Below are 22,675 nucleotides of genomic sequence, written 5' to 3'. Positions count from 1 at the left end.
CAGCAGGCCTCAAAACTAACCAAACTATTCAACAGCCGGGGGAGCTGTTTGAAGTTTTGCCGAGAATTTTTGCAAGAACCTGTAGCAGTACCCAGAAAGCAGTGTTACATCCAGAATCCAGAGAGGCTAGACCAGCAGAGCAGAGCTGACCCAGATCGCTGTGAGCAGAACCGGTGCCTGATTGACCCGCCGAGCAGACAGAACCGCAGCCGGACGTGTTGACCAGATCCGTGACAAGGCCTAGTTCAAATTTATATTGTGAGTACCTAGCAGAACTGTGCAGAACCAATCTCTTAGTTAAAATAACCTAATCCAAACTATTTTAACCTAAGTAGAACTGCCTCCTAGAAATCGTGTCATCTGTCATTTTTAAAGCTGTCACCTGTCAATTCAAGTCACCTGACAGCTGCAAGCTGTCACCTGTCATTTTGAGTTTACTTTAAATCCGAAAAACTACCTTTATTTAATCGTCCGTATCTCTGGAACCGTTTGGGCTAGGAACGAAATTTAACTTAGAATCTAAGCATTCCAAAAAGCCTAGAACCGCCTTCCTACTCCTTATACTTTTACCGCAATCGCGATTCACGCACTCGCGAAATTTACCGCGATTTGCGATTTTGGCTCAATTTCTCCACTTGTCAAAATAGCAGCTCCATTCTTTCTTTTGTTAAAATCCGTTTGCAACTTGGTAATAACTCATAGAGCATTGCTAAAGTGAGCCCGAACTAATACCAACATGCATCTCCCACTCACCCTGAATCTCTAGAGGGAATTAAAATCAGTTGGCACATTTTCCCATCCATTGCCATCACATTTAAAAGCATTTTGGGTCTGTGTTTCAAACTCCTACCTGTTTCCTCTAAGCTTGCTGGGGGGAACTGAATTTCGTATTGTATTTGATTGCATTCCTGAGAACTGCGTGCTCCTCTTTCCATCTCCTTCCATTTCTTACATTGCATAAGGGAGGGGGGTGAATTGCCAGAGAAAAAGTGATTATCTTATCTTTTGCTAAAATCATATCAAGTATTTCTGTACTGCATTTTATTCCTCATTGCTTTTCCCTTGAAACCATAAACGTATTTTTGCTACTTTATCCATCCTATACTAACTCCTCATTGATTGTAAAGAAGTGTGCTAGTGCCAGATTACCCATTGTTGATCAACATCATATGTCTAAGTGTACTATCAGATATTAATTTATTATAAAAGTGTGATAGATATATATTGTTGAATTGTCCAAATAAACCTTTTAATTTGCAAAACAAACCTACTTCTTGGCTCAGTGAGGTCAGGGGGATTCTAAGAGGGGGGTGTTATACAAGGGTTGTCATCCAGAGTACTGAACTGGATATAAAAATACATCAATAAGGGTTTTCCTCAGCATCCCAGACTAGGCATTGATTTAGCTGTATTGTTGATTGAATATTGCTTACATCTGCCACCTACAGGGGTTCCTTCACCTTCAATGAGGACCCTTCTTCCAGTGCAGTTGGTAGAGTGGCAGGACCTAGTCCATAGCTGTTCATCCAATCATGCCCTGCAGATGGTTAGGGGACAGATCTTTCCTCTTCCTTATACGGCACCTTTATTCACCTCTGCAACATAGGACTTTGAGATAGACTGCATCCACACAGGGATCCAGAGATGTATTCTTCTTGGTGTCCAGGAAAGAATCATCAAGGAAGTGGTGGGAGACCCCTTACTTATAATGTCAATCTTGTCACTGGGTATTGGCCAAAAGCAAGCCTGCTATAAGGAGTTCAATCCCTGTCACAAGTGGCCCTTGCCTTCTTGCATCGTACCCAGAGTGCACTTTTGAAATTGAGGGGTCAGGAAGGAAAGAGAGCCTCACAGACAAGCTAGTTGATGGTACCATTCTTAGATCCATGCGTTCCTCTCTGGCTATTCTAACACATCCCCCTTTCCAAGCTTATAGAATTCTAAGGCATTTTGGTTTACAACAACCTTATGTGAGGCTGGCCTTTGTTATGTGAGTACCCCTATGAGTCAGGGTTCCCAGGAGATTTCTTGGAGAGAGCACCTTTAGCCTGAGCTGGTATTACCCTTCCTCCTTGGGAAACAAAGGAAGACAGCATTTTCACTATTGTCTCCCTGGGATCAGCTGAAACAGCCAGGATGCCATGAATACGCCATTGCCCTTAGATGGTCTCGGGTCACTATACCATAACTGGACCAAAACTAGATATTGCTTATTCCTAGATGCTATCCTGGCACCAGACAGACAAGAACACAATTGTTACATTTCGAGTCAGATCTGCAGAAGCTAAAATGTCACCACTGGCTGTAGTGAATTTTGTTTCACAGCAGCTGTCACGGGTGCACATGTGAGCTCTGAACCTACTCTGTGCCAGTGAAGAGTAGGTGCTGTAATTGTCAGATAACTGTTGCAACAAGGGTACATGTATGCAGGTATTTTTGGCATGTAGGTTTATGAAAGAGGAATGTAATTAGCAGACTCCATTTTCATAAAAAAGAATGACCCACATTAGTTTGTATTTATACAAATGAAAAGAAGAAGGAGTTCACACCCTCACCAGATGGCAGTATGTCACAGTTGTGGGATATTAAGCAATCTGGATACATCAGCATGGGTGATCAGGCACTCAATTGGCACAATGGCAATTTTCAAGAAGGTGTCTTGTAAGGAAAAGGCAGAGAAGGGGAGCTTAAATGTTACAGTTGTCCCAAAACTGTCCCAGGAGGGAAGGTCGTCACAGTGCCTTATGTTGTTGTCATAGGTGCTTCACAGCATCAAGCAGGGCTTCTTTGTGCTTTCTGGTGCTCAATCTCAGGTAAAGTTGGAGCAAGTTGTTTTGAACCAGCGGCGAGTCGATGTTGAGTCAGCATGAAAATGGGGCTATGCGTGTATTTTGTCAGCGCTCTAGACGTGTGAGTCGATGGATCCCAATAGGTTCCAGTTGTGGAGCTGTCAGACTGAAACAATGCTTCAGATGGATCAAATTGCATGATTGTGGAACTGGCAATCTCCACGGGTGAGCCCCTACAGTCTTTACCTGTGTTACTCATATATTTCACATATTCCCCAAAAGTATTTTTCATATTATATATATATATATATATATATATATATATATATATATATATATATATATATTTTTTAGGCAAAAAGCCCACAAGCCTCAGGGTGCTGTGACATAAACACAAAAGGACAACCATAAAAAACAGGACATCAAAAGCAACTAAATTAAGCTGGAGGAAATCACTTAAACAGATGTGTTTTCTGAGATTTCCTGAAAGTAGCCAGAACAGCTTCAGACCTCAGGAGAATGTGAAGTGAGTTCCAGAAAGTTGATGCATTCACGGGGAAAAACCTTCCAAGTCTGTTCATGCGTTTATGCTCCTGGCAGATAATCTGCCTCATGCTAGAGGAGCGAAGAGTTCTGGCAGGACAATACTGTTGAAGAGAGGTCTTCAAGTAGGGGGATCTTGACCAAAATAGCATGTGTGCACTAAGGTTCCCGTCTTGAACAGGATTCTCTCATGGATGGGGAGCCAATGAAGATTCCGACGGTGTTTAGAGATGTGGGTACGCCTGGAAACATTTTTAACAATGCATACTGTGTCATTTTCCAGAATCTGATTTCTTTTTTATACTGGCGCTAGACGTACCAATCAGCAAGGCGTTACAGTAGTCTACCAGAGTGATGATTGTAGCTGGAGCTATGGTGGCACAATTCTCCCCAGAGATGTAGGTACAAATGTTTCTCAGGAGAGGAAGATGGTAATTACAGTTTTTAATCAACTGATTGATGTGGGCCTCAGAGTTCAAACTGGCATACAGCTGGATGCACGGGGTCTTTAACTTAGATTGAACCAGAATGATGTTATCACTGATCGAAAAACACTTAAAGGACAGGCTTAATTTCGTCCAAGCCTGTCTGGAGCCACAGACAAGAATCTCCCTTTTGTTGCAATTTAAACGTAGCCAGTTGGACGACATCCAGAGTTCAATCTTTTTGTAAATATTAACAAGGAAGGTGTTGTCAGTTAAATGATCCCCAGTGTACGTGACTGCACTGGCCCTGGCACACAGGATCCAAGCGCCCCCCCCCCCATGAGAACTCCCAGCCCAGGCAACAGCTGCAATCTTTTACTGCCACCTCTGAGGCATGCCCCTCCATCCCCTTTCTGGGAACAATTTCCTATGTTTGGTCACATGGTTCTTCCCTACCTCCTTCCTGAACCAAGCTTCCTCATCCCTGCAAACCACCCAGAAGTCTCTGTAGGGGGGAGGCAACAGCTGTGGAGGTGGGACCGCGTGTCATCCTACACCCTGCGATCCCAGCCACTTTCCTTCCAGGATCCTGTGGGCAGGCTCTGGAGGGATGAGCAACAGCCTTATATGTGGACAGAAGACCGGGGCTCAGTCTTTTTTTTTTGCTCCTGAAGGTGTGGTGTGCTGACCGTGGGGGTTGAGGGGCAGAGAAGATAAGTAGCCCCCTTTTAGCAGGTACCTTTGATCCCTCTCTTCCTTCTCCACTCTCCTCTTCCCCCTGCCTCCAACCTGCTCTATTTCTCCACCGGTAGGCCTCCTGGCCTCTCTGCCCTGCTTTCCCCTGCTTCCCTCACTCTCTGCCTCTCTCTGTCTCTCTGTGCCTCTCGCTATGTGCCTCTTTTTCTATGTGCCACTCCCTCTCTGTAGCTCTCCCTCTTTGTGCCTCTCCCTCACTGTCCTTCTTCCTCTCTATGCCTCGCCCTCTCTTTTCCTCTCTCTTGCTCTCTGTGCATCTCTCGCTGTAACTCTCACTCTGTGCCTCTCTGTGTGTCTCTCTCTGTGCCTCTCTCTCTCTCTTTCTCTGTCCAACTGTCTTTCCTTCCTCATTGTCTCAGCCCTCACTGTCTCTACCAACCCCCTTCTCCCAACATCTCCCCACTGGCTCTCTCTCCCTCTTTCCTTCTTCCCAGCAGTCTCCCCACTCGAACCGTCCTTCTCCAACCCTTCCCTTCCTCCCAGGTTGTCCTTTCTCCTTCTGCACCTAAGGGTATCCCTCAAGCCCCCATTCCAGTGGGTGCACCCAGCTAATATGCCTGCAATCAATGCTGCGCTTAGTGCCCGCAGCCCAGTGTAAACAATCATCTGTGTCCAGTGTGCATAACTTACTCTTCTGGCAATGAGCCTACTTCTCTACCTTATCTGTTCCTGGTTCCTACAAAGACTTTGGTTCCTTCATGTGTGTTCCCACTTTTCGGTGAACCAGCCTATTATTGCCAGAGGTGAGGCCCAATTCACATACACAATGCAACCTCAGCAGACTCTGTTAAGTCCCTGCCCAAAACTGGGGCCCTACCTGGGGTCTCCCACATAACCTTCCCCCTTTCCACCTTTCTCTCACTATCCCAGTTTTCTGGTGCCGTGACTCAGATCTAGCACCGTGTCTAAGTCCCTGATCATGTGAAGAGCACCTTAATGTCTGCACCTTCTCTGATTGAACTCACGCTGCTCTGTGACCTGCACTCCTATCCACTGTCCCTTTTCTGCTTTTAACAACAGCCATTTCCATCCATGTGGTTTCTAATTTTCCACTTTTTCAGAATCTATGGACCAAAGCCCACCAGTCCCAGGGATGAGGTGAACCCGCCATGCAAGCTGCCTTATGTAACCATGCCTAGCTGCCTGTCTGCTGAAACAAGTAGTAAGGTTAGAACTGACATACCAGTCACACACACTGACAATGGCAGATTGTAGCTTGTGGAGAAGACTCCTAGTCTCTGAGGGGAATGGTAACACTGAGGGTAGGTCAGTTTACCCATCCAGTCAAACCAGGTCCAATGCTCACAGTGGTGAGGCACTAACGCATTTCCACTGTCAGAGGAAGACCTGCTCATCTACACAACATCAAACAATTATACTGGGAAATTGTATGGTATACTTTTTTGGATAATCTACTCAACTAGTCAGAGCCTTCCATTCTCAACCCCTAATTTTATCCAGTGTTCGTTTTTTACCCTGCGAGTTTCTCAGGAGAGGGGGGGGTCACCTGCCCCATAACAAACTCACATCCTAGGCCCATGCTGCAGGCGACCAAGGGTAGCTGTGGCTCATTGCTCATCTTAAGGACTGGTGCGCCTGAAGCCTCATTTTAGAGTGTGCTACCTGTGGCTTAATTCTGCTTACTAGTGCCAGAGCAATCATGTCTTGACCAGACTCATCTCCTAGAGACTCATTAGGAGTGAACAAGACTAGTAGAGGGCCCATCATCACCCATTTACCCAGTTTAATTGTGTCCATATCTTGGACATGACGGACATGTATTTCTTAAGGACCACGAGAGCGGGCCCCTTAAGATCGTCTTTGCCTGGAAGTCCTTTGTGTGGAGTGCCTGACCTGCCTGCCTGCCTATATCTGAGTAGTTTTCCAGGGATGCCTGGTAATTGTACCAAACACTCTTTTTGGAAGCGAACCAGTAGCTTGGCATTACTGTGCCCACTGTCCTGCAACAGTGTATCACCCAACCACTTCCCTAGATGAGCGACTGTGAGTGTGCATCTGTGAGTACCTGTGAGCGATTGTGAGTGTGCACGAGTAACCCTGGTTGACACACTTGCATAGTAGGGACTCAGTGGTGCTGACCTACACCCTGTAGTCATGTAGTATTTGTTCTGAGAAATGTGTCAATACATTTTAGTTTAAGTACACCTTTTTGCCTGTGAGAATTAGAAATTCTGTAAGCCAGGGAGTGAGCCTTTCCCCTGATTTTCCAATAGAGATTTTGACCACAGTACATGACCCAGCTATTGTCAGATGGATTCCAGTCTGGCAAAAACAGACCAGGCACCAGAGCCTACTGGCCTGGCCCCAGAAGGCTCCTTTAATGAGATTCGCACATCTGCAGGACGGGAGGTTCTTAGAAGGGAGAAAGGGAACTCCGCAGTTAGACAGTGGGAGGCCTACACGTTTTGGTCCCAGCAAAGTGTGTCTGTGGCCAGGAAGATGTTGCTGAAAAAACAAGTGACTCTATGGAGAAAAGCCAGGACAACCAAATGTAGAGAAGATGAGAAACGACCACAGTTATAGGTATGACACCAGCCTGTTCCCAGTGTTACACCCAATAAAACCTTCTGCCCCAGAGGATGTCATAGATTTTTCTGTGCTTGCTCTGCTCCCCCACCCAGCTATTGTGTTCTGTTCAAATTCCCTGCCCCTTGGGCCTATGCTCCTACTGTGTCAGCCCCTGTGCTGTGCTTCTAGAGGCCAGCATGAATTTAGCAGTGGAGGGAGAGGAAGAGGAGGAAACATTCACCATTACCAGATGGCCCCTCTGAATCACCAGTACTGGGGCTATCCGAACCCCCAGTACTTGCCTCAGCCAATCCCAGGTCAGAATCCACCACCACCCCAGTACTCATCCCAGTTAGGTCACCTTGTGCATCAGGACCAAAGTACCTATTGTAAGGAATGGGGCCAGTGCCGGCCCCAGGTCTATCAGCACCCTGTGTGTGTTTTTCGGCACCCCTTCCTGCCCCCACCCAAGGAGTACAAACAAATACCAGAATGCAAAGGCCCAGTGTGATTCTTAAATTGGAGTTGGCGCCATGCCTCTGTCCCTCACAGTCATGTAAAGTGTCAGTCAATGACTTTCTATTAGTGAGTGAGTCACAAATAGAAAGTCATTGGGCCTCATTACCAGGCTGCCGGTAGCCGTGCCTGTAATACAGGCATGGCTGCTGCTGGTATTTTTTATTTTCTGGTGCGCAGGAATGGGCAATTACAGGGTCATTACAGCCTGGTATTTGCCCATTCCTGGGCGCCGGAAAATATTCTTCCCCATTCCTATTTGAGCCCCATAAGGATCAATGGGAATGGGGAAGCCGGATTCACCGACACGATTATAAACGGTGCGGGTGCATCCAACATACTTTGCTCGCTGGTGCCAGTACGGGAACTACGGTACCGACATGCTTACTGGTACCGTTGTTTCCGGACCGGCAACCTTATAATAAGGCCCATTGACTGACACTTTGCATTGGTGCTCTGCAAATAAAGGGCACAGCCAGCTCACACAATGTAAAGTGTCATGTAATTTACATGCCACTTTACAGTGTATGAGCTGATGCCGTCCTTTTGTCTGCAGCGCCCTTGTGCCACTGCACCACATGAACGCTCCTTGAGCTGGCTCCGAATGGGGCCCCTGAAAGTGCAAATGTCCTCCGCTGATTCGGCATGAGCAGAACAAGACCACTGTCTGTCTTCTCAGAAGCAATGGCAGCTTCCTATGCCAATGTCGACCTGGTCCCGTTCAGCTCCCTGCTCAACCTAGACCCCAGACCAGAACGCAGGTTCTGACCCAGCAACCCAGCCTAGAGAACCCGAGGCCGATACCTAGACCAATAACTCTCAATCCCCCAGCCAGTAGTATGAACAGCCATGGTGCCTATTCTGGCACCGCCTTGCACTCCGGTCCCAGCAGCCAGACCAGAGACCCTTCCAGTTCCTCAAGCTTGATGGGAACAGCACCCATACGAAGTACTCCCAACATCCCAATTCCTTGCCCTAAAAATCCCCTTCCCATCCAGTGGCCCCTACGTGACAGCCCAGGTAGGAACCAAGCACGCCAGGATACTGGTGGACACAGGAGCCACATTCAGCACACTGAGGCTGGGGGAGTTCCTGGATGCCCCACTGTCTGGCCAGACTGTCACAGCTGTAGGAACAGAGGGCATCCCATCTAAAGTGCTTGTATCATTGTGGTGCACTGCCTCCTCTGGCCTACTACAGCTCCCCGCTTGATACTGTCGCTGCTTCCCTACCCTCTTCTCTGCACGCTTTTGCAAGTTTTGTGTCCCTGGTCCATTCTCTCCAATTTACCAGTACAAGATCCGGTAGCAGAACCGACAACATTTCTACACAGAACTGCAGGCTAGCCTAGGACTGAAAAAGAACACAAAACTTGGGGAAAACAGAAAAAAAGAATGGGGAGCTACAAACTGGCAAAAGTGTGTGCACACACAGGATTAAGTTGGTCAGGCACATTGCCCCTTGCCCTCAAGAACATGAGAGGTATACACAGCCTCTTTTCTGGACTTTCTCCATTTGAGATCCTGATGGCAAGACCAATGCTTCTGATGGCTGCAGCTCCTCCCTCTGTGAACAGGCTGTCTTTGGCACTGACTGCTGATTCGGTTCTAGCATAGATCAAAGACCCTACTTCTGTCATGAGACAGATCTACCACCAGGACAGTGAAGCACAACCTGAGCCATGCCAGCAAAGACTACATTTAGTGCAGGAGGGACGCTAGGACACTGCACCCCAAAGCATGGACACCATTTATTTTTCCCAAATTTGTCCCCAACCCTACTCAGAAACCATGCCGGCATGGGAACAGTCCACCATCTCTCGCTGTGGGGAAGTTACCTTTGTGCAGAAGACAGCCTTGCCTTTCATTTTTCGTTATTGCACTATGCCATCATCCCATATTTATGTGCCAGCTTTGATTTCCAGCTTGATTTCTTGTGAGATCTCCACTTTCCCCTGGACCTAGTGAACTTTTCATCAGCTCCCCAAAGGACTTATAGGTCAGAAAGCCTCCGATGTATCTGCACATGCTCTGCTCCAACTGGGTCTTCTTCCTTCCTGTAGGTCCCCAAAGCCAATCCATAATGTCTGCCATTAGTCAGTTAATAACACTTGCTCTGCTCCCTCTACTCCTCTCTCTTGTGTTAACAGACTACCCAGAGAACTCTTCCATCCAGATCTTCTATTTGGCGTCCCGCAAACCTGATCAGACCAACTTCTGGGTCTATACCCATATAACTCCCCATCAAGGCGCAGAGTTCCTGCCCCAAGCCGTACCTGCCAGTGTCTCCTCCGCCATCCAGGGAAGACCAGTGCACAGCTGCAAAAAGCGTGGCTTTGACTGGGAAAGCACAAAAAAGGGGCAGAAGATGGGGGCACCACCAACAGATGCCACTCCACAGTGCAAGCTCTAATGTGTAGTGCCCTGAAGGCCCAGAAAACAAGATGTTCTCTCCCTGTAAGAATGCCCCAGCTAACCTCTACAGCCTGCCTCCTAACTTGGATTGCCTGCTCGGTACGAAAGCTACCTTTGCCTGAGTGCCAGCCAACACACACCTGGCTGTCACCTCAAGAACTCTTCTGGATCTGTGGCAGCAAAGACCACGAGCAGCTGCTTAAACTCTTGACTGGCAGCTGCGCGCTGGGCCACGTGGTGCCCATCATTAGGATTACCAAAGAAGGACAACCCAGCAGAATCCAAAAATGCCTGTGACCTATAACAAGCCTATGACTTAGTGAACACCTACACGCCTCTGATGGATGCACAGCTGTATGGCACAACAGAAATACCCCACATGGGTGTCATGATATTATGTAGGGTTGTATATTGGTTGCTGGCATTTCTGGAAATGGTGGCAAATGAGTCTGCTGTCTCACTGGGAACATTGGCCCCTTAGCAGAGGGAGTTGAGAGAACTGGGTCTCAAACACCACGGCATGATATTGGTTTCTCATGGCAGAGTGTCTGCACTTATTGGATCAGAGCCGAGTGCAATTGTTCCAGATTCCTAAAATGAAATCTTTGATCATGCCACTCACAACACCTCCTTGGGGCCACACCCAAGGATACATCCAAGGACTTTCTGAATGGAGTAATAGACAGTTTCAGCTCTTTCTGGGGAGAACTGCTTTCATATGTCCTGTATGCTGTTGGGGGGTCGTGGGGGGAGGGTATGGGAGGAAAGTTGCTTGCACTTATTATCATCTGCAAACTCCTCTGGTGCCGCATGTCAAAGTATTGCCGAACTCATGGACCCTACTTAACCATGGCTCATATCCACCAGACATTTTGGAATCCGGACTCCTTAAACCAAGGACTTTATAGACTTGCCTAGATCAAGGTGTGATGCTGCCCAGTTGATGTAGTCTCTTTCAGGACCAGAGGGGGGCTGTGGAAATGGCAGTCTCCACAGATGGACTCCTACCAGCCTTTACCTGTATTTCTCGCATATGTAACTTGTTGCATTTTAATGTCTTGGCATATCACATGTCACTTGTTGCATTTTAATGGATTGTAAGACTTTTTCATTTCCCCAAATTTATTTTTCATATTACACTGTATGTGACTGCACTCGCCCAGACTCAGGGGATTCAAGACCTATTCCACTCCCCTGAGAACTCCCAGGCCAGGTTACAGTTGCAAGCTTTTACAGCAGCCTGAGAGGCTGGCCCCTCCATGATATGATATGATCTATGATATGATATGATATGGCATTTATAATGCACCTATACACAAGTGTTTCATCCCCTTCCTGGGATGTTTGCCCACTTGCCTCCCCACTTCTGTTTACAGCCATTGTAAAATGTGCTGCCTCGGAGGCTGGCCCCCCATCCCATTCCTGAACAATTTCACATGTTTGCCCAACTGTGATGTTCCCGCCTCCTTCCTATACCAAGCTTCCTTAGCCCTGGGAATATCCCAGAAGGATCTGGAGGGGCGAAACACGAGTCATCCTACACACTGTGATTCCCGCTCTCTTCCTCCTTGGACCCTGTGGGTGGGCTCTAGAGGGGTGGAGCCAAAGCGTTATAAGTGGACATAGGACCGAGGCTCAGTTTCTTTTTTTGCCTGCTGGAGGTGTGGTGTACTGAGCATGGGGTTTTGGAGGTGGAGAAGCTTAGAAGGGCACTTTCAGCAAGTATCCTTGTTCCCCATCTGCAAAACCCCAGTTCCCCCCAGGCCCCCCAAACCTGCTCTATTTCTCTGCTATTTGAACTCCTGGCCTCTCTGCCGTGCTTCCCACTGCTTCTTTCTCCTGGCTTCTCTGCCCCTAATGCCCCTTTGTTTCTCTCTCTCAGTGCCTCTCGCACTCTCTGTGTCTCTCTCTCTCTCTCTCTCTCCACCTTTCACTGTCTGTGCATCTCTCTTTCTGTGCCTCTCTCTCTCTCTCTCTCTCTCTCTCTCTCTCTCTCTCTCTCTCTCTCTCTCTCTCTCTCTCTCTCTCTCTCTCTCTCTCTCTCTCTCTCTTTCTCTCTGCCCCTCTCTCTCTCTCTTTCTCTCTGCCCCCCTCTCTCTCTATCTTGATGCCTCCCTCTCTCTCTCTTGGTGCCTCCCTCTCTATCTGTCTTTCTCTCTCTGTGTCACTCTCTCTCTCTGCCTCTCTCTCTCTCTCTCTGTGCCTCGCTCTCTCTACTTCTCTCTCTCTCTCTCTCTCTCTCTCTCTCTCTCTCTCGTTTTGTCTTTCTCTCCCTCTTCCTCACTCTCTACTTTGCTCTCTTTCGTTCCCCTTCTCTCAGCCCTCACCATCTCTCCCAACCCCCTTCTCCCACTATCTCCCCACTGGTTCTCTCTCCCTCTTTCCTTCTTCCCAGCAGCCTCCCCACCTGAACCGTTCCCTCTCCAACCCATCTCTCTTCCTCCCTCTGGGTCCTTCCCCCACCCTACATCCAAGGGTACCACCAGTCACCGGGTCCTGTGCCAGTGGGTATGCCCAGCTTGTATCCCTGCCATCAATTCTCTGCTTAGTGTCTGCAGCCCAGTGCAGACAATCATCTCTGTCCAGTGTTCCTAACTTACTCTGCTGGTAATGAGTCTACGTCTCTGCCTGTAATAAATCTGTTCCTGATTCCTCCAAAGACTTTGGTGCCTTCATTTGTGTTCCCACTTTTTTTGGTGTGTCCTGCCCGTTGCCAGAGGCAGGACGCAGTCTGCATAGACAATGCGCCCTCACCGGGGTCTGGTGTGGCCCTGCCTGGGGTCTCCCACATGCTGGAAGTAGAGTCTGTTTGAGGTTTGAGGTTCTGTTGGATCAATCCAGTGCATGGGATTCTGATAACCGGATGCTTAGACAGTAATGAGTCAGTGCTCAAATCGAAACAGCAGAGATATACACTGTTGTGGGGTGGCATCAGAAAGACTGGGTACTGTATAGGCTTGAATGGTGTCAAGCAAGGTTGAAGCAGCAAGAAGACTTTTTAAGGAAGTGAAACAGAATTTCAGCTACACTTGTGTGACGTTGCAAGCACGAACGACGCATGCGCGAGCCTCGTACTGGTCCGCGCATGCGCGATGATAATAAAGAACGTCCGTGCAAGCAGTTGCCGCCGGGACGCCAAAAGGCACACATGCGTGTCCTGTGTCTCCTTGTGTGGATGCGTGTGAGCGAGTGTGTTTGCGGGGTGGCCTGAGACACGGGCACGCCCACAACATCTGGCGACGAGGCGGGATGCAAACGGAGCGTTCTGCTGACATAACGCTGCAGGTACACTGCAGCAACGTTATACCGGAGCATTCCCCGAATCCAGCGCGAGCAAAGCGGATGGATTTCTACGCAGGACACGTGGCAGTAGTGGCCTGAAAAGGTGTTCTTGCGCTGCTCACGTTCCACATAAACTACAGCAAACACATTTTTGGAATCCTGACAGTTCTCGACATCCAGGAGGATTGTCCTTCAAGCAGTGGCAATTGGAGGAGTCCACGGCCATTTGAATCCCAATCCAGCCGCTTCAGGACAAGTTGAGTTCTTCTGCTGCCCTCCAACTCCAGGGAGCTTGGCTGGCCCCTACAACGGTTACTTCACCTCCAGTGACAGGATCCTCATTCCAGCACAGCCACAGTGGAGTCATGCTCCAAAATCAGTAGCATGCACTGTTCCCTGGGGATGGTTGGGGACAGATCTCTTCTCTGCCTTGGAGTACCCCTATTTTAACATCCCTGGCAGAAAACTGTGGTATAGACTGAATCCACAACAGAGGTGAAGATGAATTCTGCTTGTGCTTGTGGAAGTGCAGAGATTAATAAATGAATGAGGGCTGAAAAGAAAAATACCACAGGGGATTTTTCTAAAGCAAACCTTAAGGGGTCCAACCACAGCTGTTCTAAAAGGGGCCCTTTCACTTATGAGATCTCACCCAGAGTACCTTGCTTGTAGGAAATGGTGGGAACAGGAAAAAGAGGAGAACCCTAACAAAAAGCAATTAGTGGTATGCTTCTCCAAGCCTGCCTTCCCTCTCTGGCTACTCTAACCTTACCCTCTTTGTGTGCGTGTAAACTTCAAAGGAACTCAAGTAATCTTCGCACTGGTGTGAGTTTGTCTTTCTTATATCAGTGCTTCATCTGAAGCACCACTCACAGGAGATGTCATGGGGGAAATGCCTATGTCTTAGAGAATCGTGTGACCCTTCCTGTCAGAGAATCAAAGGTACAGAATCCCAGCAATTGGTCCACTTGACAGCCATGGAGACAATCAGTGTTGACACAAACATACACCAGTCCTGTCATAGTTAAGCCCTGCTCAGAGGGCTTATAGTGGTGTGATATTAAATTAGAGTTGCCGGATGAATGTGCATCCTTAGCAGTCACGAGGCCACAACTTGGCATGACATAAATTTAAAGATTTAAGTGCCACCAAACTGTCTTAAGCATGCAATTATCAGAATTTAGATCAGAGATGCAGGCAGTTAAACTGTCACCTTTGCTGTTGGACCTTATGTCCCAGCACCTGTCAGTGGTGCACAGGGGATCTTTGAAGCCACTTTGTGCCACTGTAAAGCTGGCACTGTAGGTGTCAGTAGACTAGTTACAGCAAGGCACATGTGCATACCATCATTTTGAAATGGAGAATTATGAAAGAGAATCTGATTGTAGATATTGCTTTTAGAAAGAGATGTACCTGCATCCTTTAATGTTAATGAAAATTAAAAAGGCTTGGACTATCCTACTGTGAGGAATTCAACCATCCACAAGGATGGTGTGGGCTCGCCTGGGCTTTTTTGAAATGTTTAAATTAAAGGAATGGTGATAGATCGACCTCAGGAAAAATGTGTGGAGCTAATACACACACATTTCCCTATGCACACACCACAACAAAAGCATAGTCCTGTGTACTTTGGCATGGATACAGCCTACAGGCACAGTGCACCCTGTCATATTTAGTTGAAATGTGACAGGAGGGCACAATTTCATCACAAGAAGGCGGAGGACAAAATGTTCCCCCTGCCATGGACAGCCTGATTAACTGACAAAGGCTCAATGGAACCACCCTGCTCTTTTGTTAGGCCCTGCAGCTGGTGGCAGCGATTAACATACCAATAAAGGGTACTTCAAACAGGCCCCCAAGGAGCCTGGCTGCAGAGGATAACAAACAAGACTGGAAATCCAACAACCTTTCATATGTAAGTGTGTCAACCTGAAGCTAGCTCCTGCCCTCAAGATCAATGAGATGTGAACTAGCATGTCTGGGTCTCTTGTTGCAGTAGGCCACCCCCACTAGGGGCACGCCATTCATAAGAAACCAGAATGTGGTTTGTGGAAGCCAAAGAGTGTGGTCTCTCAGCATCTTCAAGGGAGACCTGCTGCTTTAATCAAGGACCACACAGGGAGATCCATTAACCAGAGAGAATCTTTGATCACAGCAGACAGGCAGATGGTTGGTACTTAGTAGCACAATGGAGTAAGCTTGAGAGCTCTTTCTCCTGAGAGGAGGTTTCTGCCATCTTGGTTTTGGGACACCCCCTGGTTCCTGTTTCACCCCTTTACCTTTTCCTGATGCAAATCACTCTGCTTATGACCTCACACACTTAGAAAATTGTTGGTAGGGACCCCGAGATTAGTTCATTAAGGTAGGCTTAGCCTACACCAATCACTGTGGCTCGCTTGGCTTTACAAGAGGGCTGAGCCCCTCTTTAAGCAAATCATTTAAAGACTTCACAAGAAGTAAGAAATAAGAACTCAACTTTGGATCCTGGCTGAGGGTACAGTCTGCCTTACATTTCCGCTAGTGAAGGAAGGCCAGGATATCCAAAGAGGGAAGCAAGATCCCTTGCCTAAACTTGTCCTGAGGAAAAAAGGGAGAAACAATACTCAGAGGACCCTTCAGCTGCTCCAGACCTGGTACCCAGCCAGCACACAGTGTGCCCTGCTAGGGTCTGTAGCAATCTTCCTGGATAGGAAGTGACGGAAGATCTCTGGACCTAAAACCAAGGACAAGGCAGCTGCCTGCAACACACTCCACAGCTGTGGGCCGTCCACCTTAATAAAGGATGACACATGCCCATTGAAGAAGATGGGAGAAGTGTCTTGACGAGCATCTACTATAGTCTGCCTTAAAGGACATTTTTGAACCATTCGAGTTCCTCGATCCACAACCGACAGCAACGCCGACGGTTGTCAACCTGCCATTCATTAAAGACATCCGAGACTTCTCGACCAGTGCTTCAGAACCTCTGATCAGCAATGAGACAATGATTCCTGACCCTGAGCCACCGTATAGGCCAGTCTGCAGCATTTTGTTCAGCTTCACTTGCCGAACCGTCTTGCCACCTGATACCTCCGGCGGACTCCCATCTCGAACTCTGTCACAGAAGCCTGCAAAGCACCCTGAATCACACTCGATCCAGTTGAGCACCAAGAACAACTGCAGCACAAGGTACATTGTGGTTCTGCCCCCTTGGTCCTTTCCAGAATGCCCCTAGAGACAGTTTAAGACACTTTTCCACTTTTGTGCTAAAGCCAAGAAACCTTAACAAACTGTTGTATTTGTATTTTGTTTATTTATAACGCGCAAACCATCAGGCCGGGGGCATCAGGGCGCAATTTGTACAAAGTTGCAGAAAAAAATACAGACAATAAAATTACATTCCAAAATTTACAGTAACAGCATATTAGACCATCTTTATAATTACATATATTACAAAGACTACAGAGCCACTAGGAATAAACAGAGGTTATACCCTAGGGAGTACAATAACAGTACAGTGGTAGCATGCCGGAAATAGTATCAGAGGAAGCGGACCAAAGTATGTGAGGCAGACGCCAAGCATGTCTTATTGCTGATCAAAGAGCCAAGATTTGGTTTTGGTCTTAAAGGTATTGAAAGAATCTTCAGCTCTGATAGTGGCAGGGAGGGTGTTCCATAGTTTAGAGGCTAGGACAGGGAAGCTGGTGCCCCCGCTTTTTGAAGCTTAAACCTGGGGATCGATAGACAATGAGTCTGGGCAGTTCTTAGTGGTCGGGCGGTAGAGTGGCGAGATAACCGACTACAGAGATAGATCGGGGCTTTGTTGGCCAGGCATTTGTGCGTTAGGGCAAGTGTTTTTAAGGAGATTCTCTGTTTGACAGGTAACCCATTTTAAGTTGGTTCTGGCTTCTGAAATGTGGTGGTTACGGGGGATGTTCAAGGCCGCTTGAATGGCATTATTCTGGGTAGTTTGGAGTTTGCTCAAGTTCTCTTGGCTGGTACCTAAGTAAAGAGCACTGCAATAATCAATTTTTGCCATAATGAGGGTTCTAGCTAGTGTGACACTGTTGGGGGTGGTAAGAAACGGTCTGCAGGCTGCAATAAGTTTGCACGTGTAAGCAGAGGCAGACCTAACTGCGTTTATTTGTCTGGATAAGGGTAGGGTGGAGTCAAGGTAAAAGCCTAATGTTTTGGTGTCTTTTGTGACTCGTATGGTATTACCGTCTATGGTGAATGACTGATAGGATGGCTCCAGTTTGCTCAGGCGTTGTGCGGTACCCAGGATAAGGAGCTCAGCCTTATCATCATTTAGACATAGCTGGTGTTGGGCCATCCAGGCTTGGATGACCAGGTAGATGTCATTGATGGCCTTGGTGTCAGCTAGATATTCACCTGAGATGGGAATGAGTATCTGGGTGTCATCCGCATAGTTAGTGTAGGAGACACCCAGATAGTCAAGCACATCAAAGAGTGGTTTCGTAAAGATGTTGTAAAGTATAGGTGACAAGCAAGAACCATGAGGTACGCCGCAGTGTATAGGGGAGGGGTCCGCGCTGCGGATGGTGCAAAGACCCTCATGGATCTGTTGCTCAAAAAGGATTTGATCGATGCCACAGCGGAGGAGGAGAAGTTGGCAGCAGAGTGGAGGTGCCGGCAAAGGATCTGGTGGTTGACCAAATGAAATGCGGCGGAGAGGTCGAGGAGTAATAGCATTGCTAATTTGCCCTTGTCCTTCAATACTTCGATCTGGGTTTTTAGGTCTATTAGAGCAGTTTCGGTCCCGTGTCTGGGCCGAAATCCGGATTGTCGTAGACCTAGCAGATTGTTGGATTCCAGGTAGTTTTGGATCTGAATGTAAGCTGCGCGGTCCAGTATCTTAAGCAGAAATGGTACTGTAGTGATCGGTCGGAAGTTTGTAGGTATACTTGGGTCAAGGGAAGGTTTTTTGAGTAATGGGATCACACATGCGTCCTTAAGGTTGTCCGGGACAATACCTGTTTTAAAGGAGGAGTTGATGAAGGCCGTAATGAATGGAGCTAGATCATGGGCAGAGTCCTTAATGATGGGAGCTGAGCAAGGGTCGCCTTGGCAGTTGGATGGTTTAATTCTCAGGATGATATTTTCTACCTCAGTAACAGTGAGCGGTGAGAAGGTGAAAGGTATGGTGTTAGCAGTGTCTATGGGGGGGACCTAGCAGGGGAGAGTGAGCGGTTGTCAAGCTTCAAGCTGTCCTGCTTGTCTTCAATTTTGGATTGAAGCATGGAAATTTTATTTAGTAAGGCTGCTTGAATGTTCGCACACCATTTACTGTCTTTCGTGCATGTGTCAGGAGGGGAGACTGGGGTTTCGAGCTCTTTTAGGATTCTAAAGAGTTCCTTGGAGTTAGAATCGGCTTGCAAAATACGATTGTTAAGCGACTCTTTTTTTGCAGTGATGATGTTATCTTTGTAGGTAAGGGAGGCAAGAAGGAAGCCATCTTTATGCTCATCGGACGGGTGGCTTTTCCAGCGATTTTCCGCACAGCGTTTAGCTTTGCAGAGGATTCTTAGCTGTGGAGTGAACCATGAGTTAAGATGTGCTCGTGGTTTGGCCTTCCTAGGTTTGATGGGTGCAATAGAGTCTATCGCCGTGAGCATAGTTTGGTTATAGGTGTCTGCTAGGGAGGTGGGATCAGAACATGAGTTAGTAGCCGCGTTGAGGGAAGGAAGTAGCAGTGGGAGTAGTTGTTCCTTAGTTATGTTTTTTTTACTATGAGTGGGGAGTGCTGGGGCTATCTGTGTCGGGCCCGTGGGGTAGCTTCAATGTTAAAAGTTATGATGTGATGGTCAGACCATAAGCAAGGGGAGTTGTTGAGGACCTGAATGTTGCAGTTGGAGCCGGCTAACCAATCAATGGTCCTGCCTTTGATATGGGTCGGTTCTTGGATGTACAGGGTGAGGCCGAGATCTGTTAGAACATTCTCCAGATCAATTGCCATGGGATCTTTTGGGTCACCACAACCTAAGTTGAGGTTGCCTAGGATGATGGTTTGTGAGTTGTTTTTAGTTTTGTCAAGGAGGAGAGTAGAAATTTCACTGACGAAGGTAGGTGCCGGACCTGGGGGCCTACAGATAAGGTGAAGGGTGGCTGTTTGGTTGGGCGTTAGTGACAATTTGATTGACAGTAGCTCAGCTGATTCGAGTTTGGAGTCGGGTACCACTCTTAGGTGAAGGGAATTTTTGTGGATGAAGGCTACGCAACCGCCTCTGGATTGGGCAGAGGTGCGGTCACAGCGCTTGATGCCATAGTCAGGCGATAACGCCAGGGATAGAGAGGGGCCAGATGCGGCATGTAGCCAGGTTTCGATTATGGCGTGAAGTCAAGGTCAGCAGTGGTGATGAGGTCGGCTATGTCCAGAGCGTGTGCTGTGAGTGATCTAGCATTGATAAGGGCACCCTTAAACACAGGTAGTTTAACCCCTGAGGTAGAGGTTTTGCATGTAGCGGTGGATGAGGGTGGGCTGGGTGGAGTATGTGAGATTAGCTTGGTGGCATTGGTGCGGTAGTGTCGTATGCGGAATCTAGTGCCTAGTCTCTTGTTTCGGAGAATGAGAGGGCAGGGTTGGTTGGGAGTGGGTTTGGTGGCAAAGTGTTCCAGCCAGAGAGCTGGGTCATTAAGGTATTGGTTAGGCTGGTTGCTCGGGTGGTGGACGCCTGCGATGGTTGCTGCAGGGCTTATTATAGGGACTATAGGGGTCATGGTCATAGTTGGTAGGGCTGGGTGGTGTAGGTTCGAGCAGGCCAAATGATTAGGTGGCAGATCAGGTTTAACCCCAAGGGTAAGGGTAGTTGCCGTGGGTAGTTGAGTGACTGGGGTGCCGTGTGGGGCTAGAATGTAGTGTAGTAGAAGGAGCACACTGACGTGCATGATGGTAGTGCTGGCTACCTGAGTGGGATACCTATGAACTTGTTGACATGGGTCTCATTAGAAGAGATGGAGGTAACAATAGCCAGAGCGGACCAGTAAGTACAAATGCTTTGATATGGCTAGATGGCCGGAAGCAGCATTGCAAAATACAGTGCGGCTGAGTTTGGGTGTCAAGCGCATTAAATACAATAGTACGGAGTGCACCAGGCACCAGAGGTATTATGATTAGGCTGGAGTACACCAAGTGATATCTAGATGAGACAAATTACAGTAGGCTAAAATGCACAGGCAAGGCAACACCTAGATTTGACATATCACAGGGCAGTGTAACACACACCTAGATTTAAGGATAACACAGTGGCTAAAATGTACAAGTCAGGGCAACATCTAGATTGGACATAGCACAATAACTGAAATGCACAGGGCAGAGTAACACTCACCTAGATTTAGGATAACACAGTGGCTAAAATGCACAAGTCAGGGCAACATCTAGATTGGACATAGCACAATAACTGAAAAGCACAGGGCAAGTAACACACACCTAGATTTAAGATAACACAGTGGCTAAAATGCACAAGTCAGGGCAACATGTTGTGGTTATTAACCATACCGACTAGCCTCCTGTCAGTATCCAGAGTGAATGTTCTATCCTCTGCATTACTTTACAAGGTGGGTTGTATTTCGTAGTGTTGTTAGATTTTCTGTTGTGATTAAACATTTTATATTTTTTTAATACAATCTGAACTAAGAATAGACCCTCTGCTTGTCAATCTGTATAGTTAATTGGAAACCCAATCAGACAGACTCCAACTAATATATACAATTGTATCCAACAGTTGTCCTGTAAGAGTAAAAAGATATTCAATTTGTACTCTAATGGAGTATAATAACTAAATAAATGTATTTTTTTTCAGCATTTATAAAATCAAAAACATTATAAAGTGTTCTGTGCTCCCCAAAGCAAATTGTCTTTAAAAATAAACATCACTGTGGTCAACAGAAAACTTACATGTATAAACTGATAATCAAATTGTTGTAACACAGCAATAAAAAACAGCTTTTCAGTTTGAAATTGTAGTTGTAGTCTTTTAATGATTGTTATAGATGTAATGTTGTCACCTCATGCTGTGATCCCTTCCTATGCCAAAAACAGATAACACAGTTGTATTTTAAAACTGTATCTTTATATTGTAACACCTTTATTTTGAATATATAAGGTAATAAAATTTCCTTACCATCAAATCATATATATATATTTATATATATATATATGGATAGCAATAGAGATTTTCAATTTCTCTTTCTTTTCTTCCCTGTACACTCAAATAAAGGTGTGTATCACTTACTCTTAGTACAAATCTTCAGATTTATCAATTTTTAATAACTGCATCCTATCACTCGAGCTCTCATGTATTATATTAATACTCACTTCAATAGGTCTTTTATTTAAGTGACAATTTACATCAGCCATGTCATTCTACTGTGTTCGGTACACTGTGAATGTGATATAGTCAGTTCTTTCTTTAGCTCTGTAACGAAATAATGTAATACTCAAATTAGCCTCTATTACCTAAGTGGCCATGTTCTATTACCTAAGCCTGCTGTTCTAGTTTTGTATCTTTGTGCTTACTTGATGTCTTTTACTGGACTCTGGACATGGTGTGCTAGTTAATTTTGAATAGTATTCATTTGTTGGAGTGATCAGCGTTAAAGATTCTGGAATGATAAGAGCATGTTCCTCGTGGTTAGATATACCACTTCTGGTAATGTTGCTCTATATTTACACATCATAAGTATTGTGCCACTTACGTTATACTTTTTCCCATTGACTATTGATCGCGTACCGGTCGGATTATTAGTAGTTCCTGACGATGTGAGTTCTGTAACAACATAAATATATGGGGTTATATATTACCTATGTATTAACAGCTGTTCTAAATTCAACTGTTCTTGTTTGGCATTGTCTAGCTATTGCTTACGTTTGTTGAATCGTTTTCCAGCTCGCATCTCGGTCACATTCTACTCTAACAGGCTCGTTCAGTGAAACCAAATGCTCTGTGCGTGCCCATAAAAATCACCGGCAGCAGCACATGTGGGTAGGGTACTGCTCGTTCATAGGGTTATTCTCAGATGGTTACTTTAGGCAGCCATCTTAGTATGGTACGGTCTTCTTAATGTTGTACTTCATTCTTTTACAGTCCGATCACAGATCGATTTTTAAAGATCTTATTGCTACAGCTTTAAACATGGACTGAGCTTGTGTGTTCATTATACCTTACTACACATAATTCTGACTCTCTGCATAATGTGGCATTTCAGGCATTAACCTGTGAATATGTTTCGTGTTATAGGTTACTAGCTCTATCAGTCATGTAGATGTAATCAGTTGGTAAAATGTTATATGATTATCTACGTTTCTTGTTATGCTCCCTATTTATATATCATTCTATGTTAATCAAAAAGAGTTATGTGGACACAGATTTTGATATTTATCTAAGTTATACCACTCAATGCATTCATTGAGCCCTATCTTGTG

The sequence above is a fragment of the Ambystoma mexicanum genome, chromosome 6q (genome assembly GCF_040938575.1).
Source record: "Ambystoma mexicanum isolate Mex_15411 chromosome 6q, UKY_AmexF1_1, whole genome shotgun sequence".
Classification (NCBI taxonomy): Eukaryota; Metazoa; Chordata; class Amphibia; order Caudata; family Ambystomatidae; genus Ambystoma; species Ambystoma mexicanum.
Note: the sequence above shows the minus strand (reverse complement) of the source record.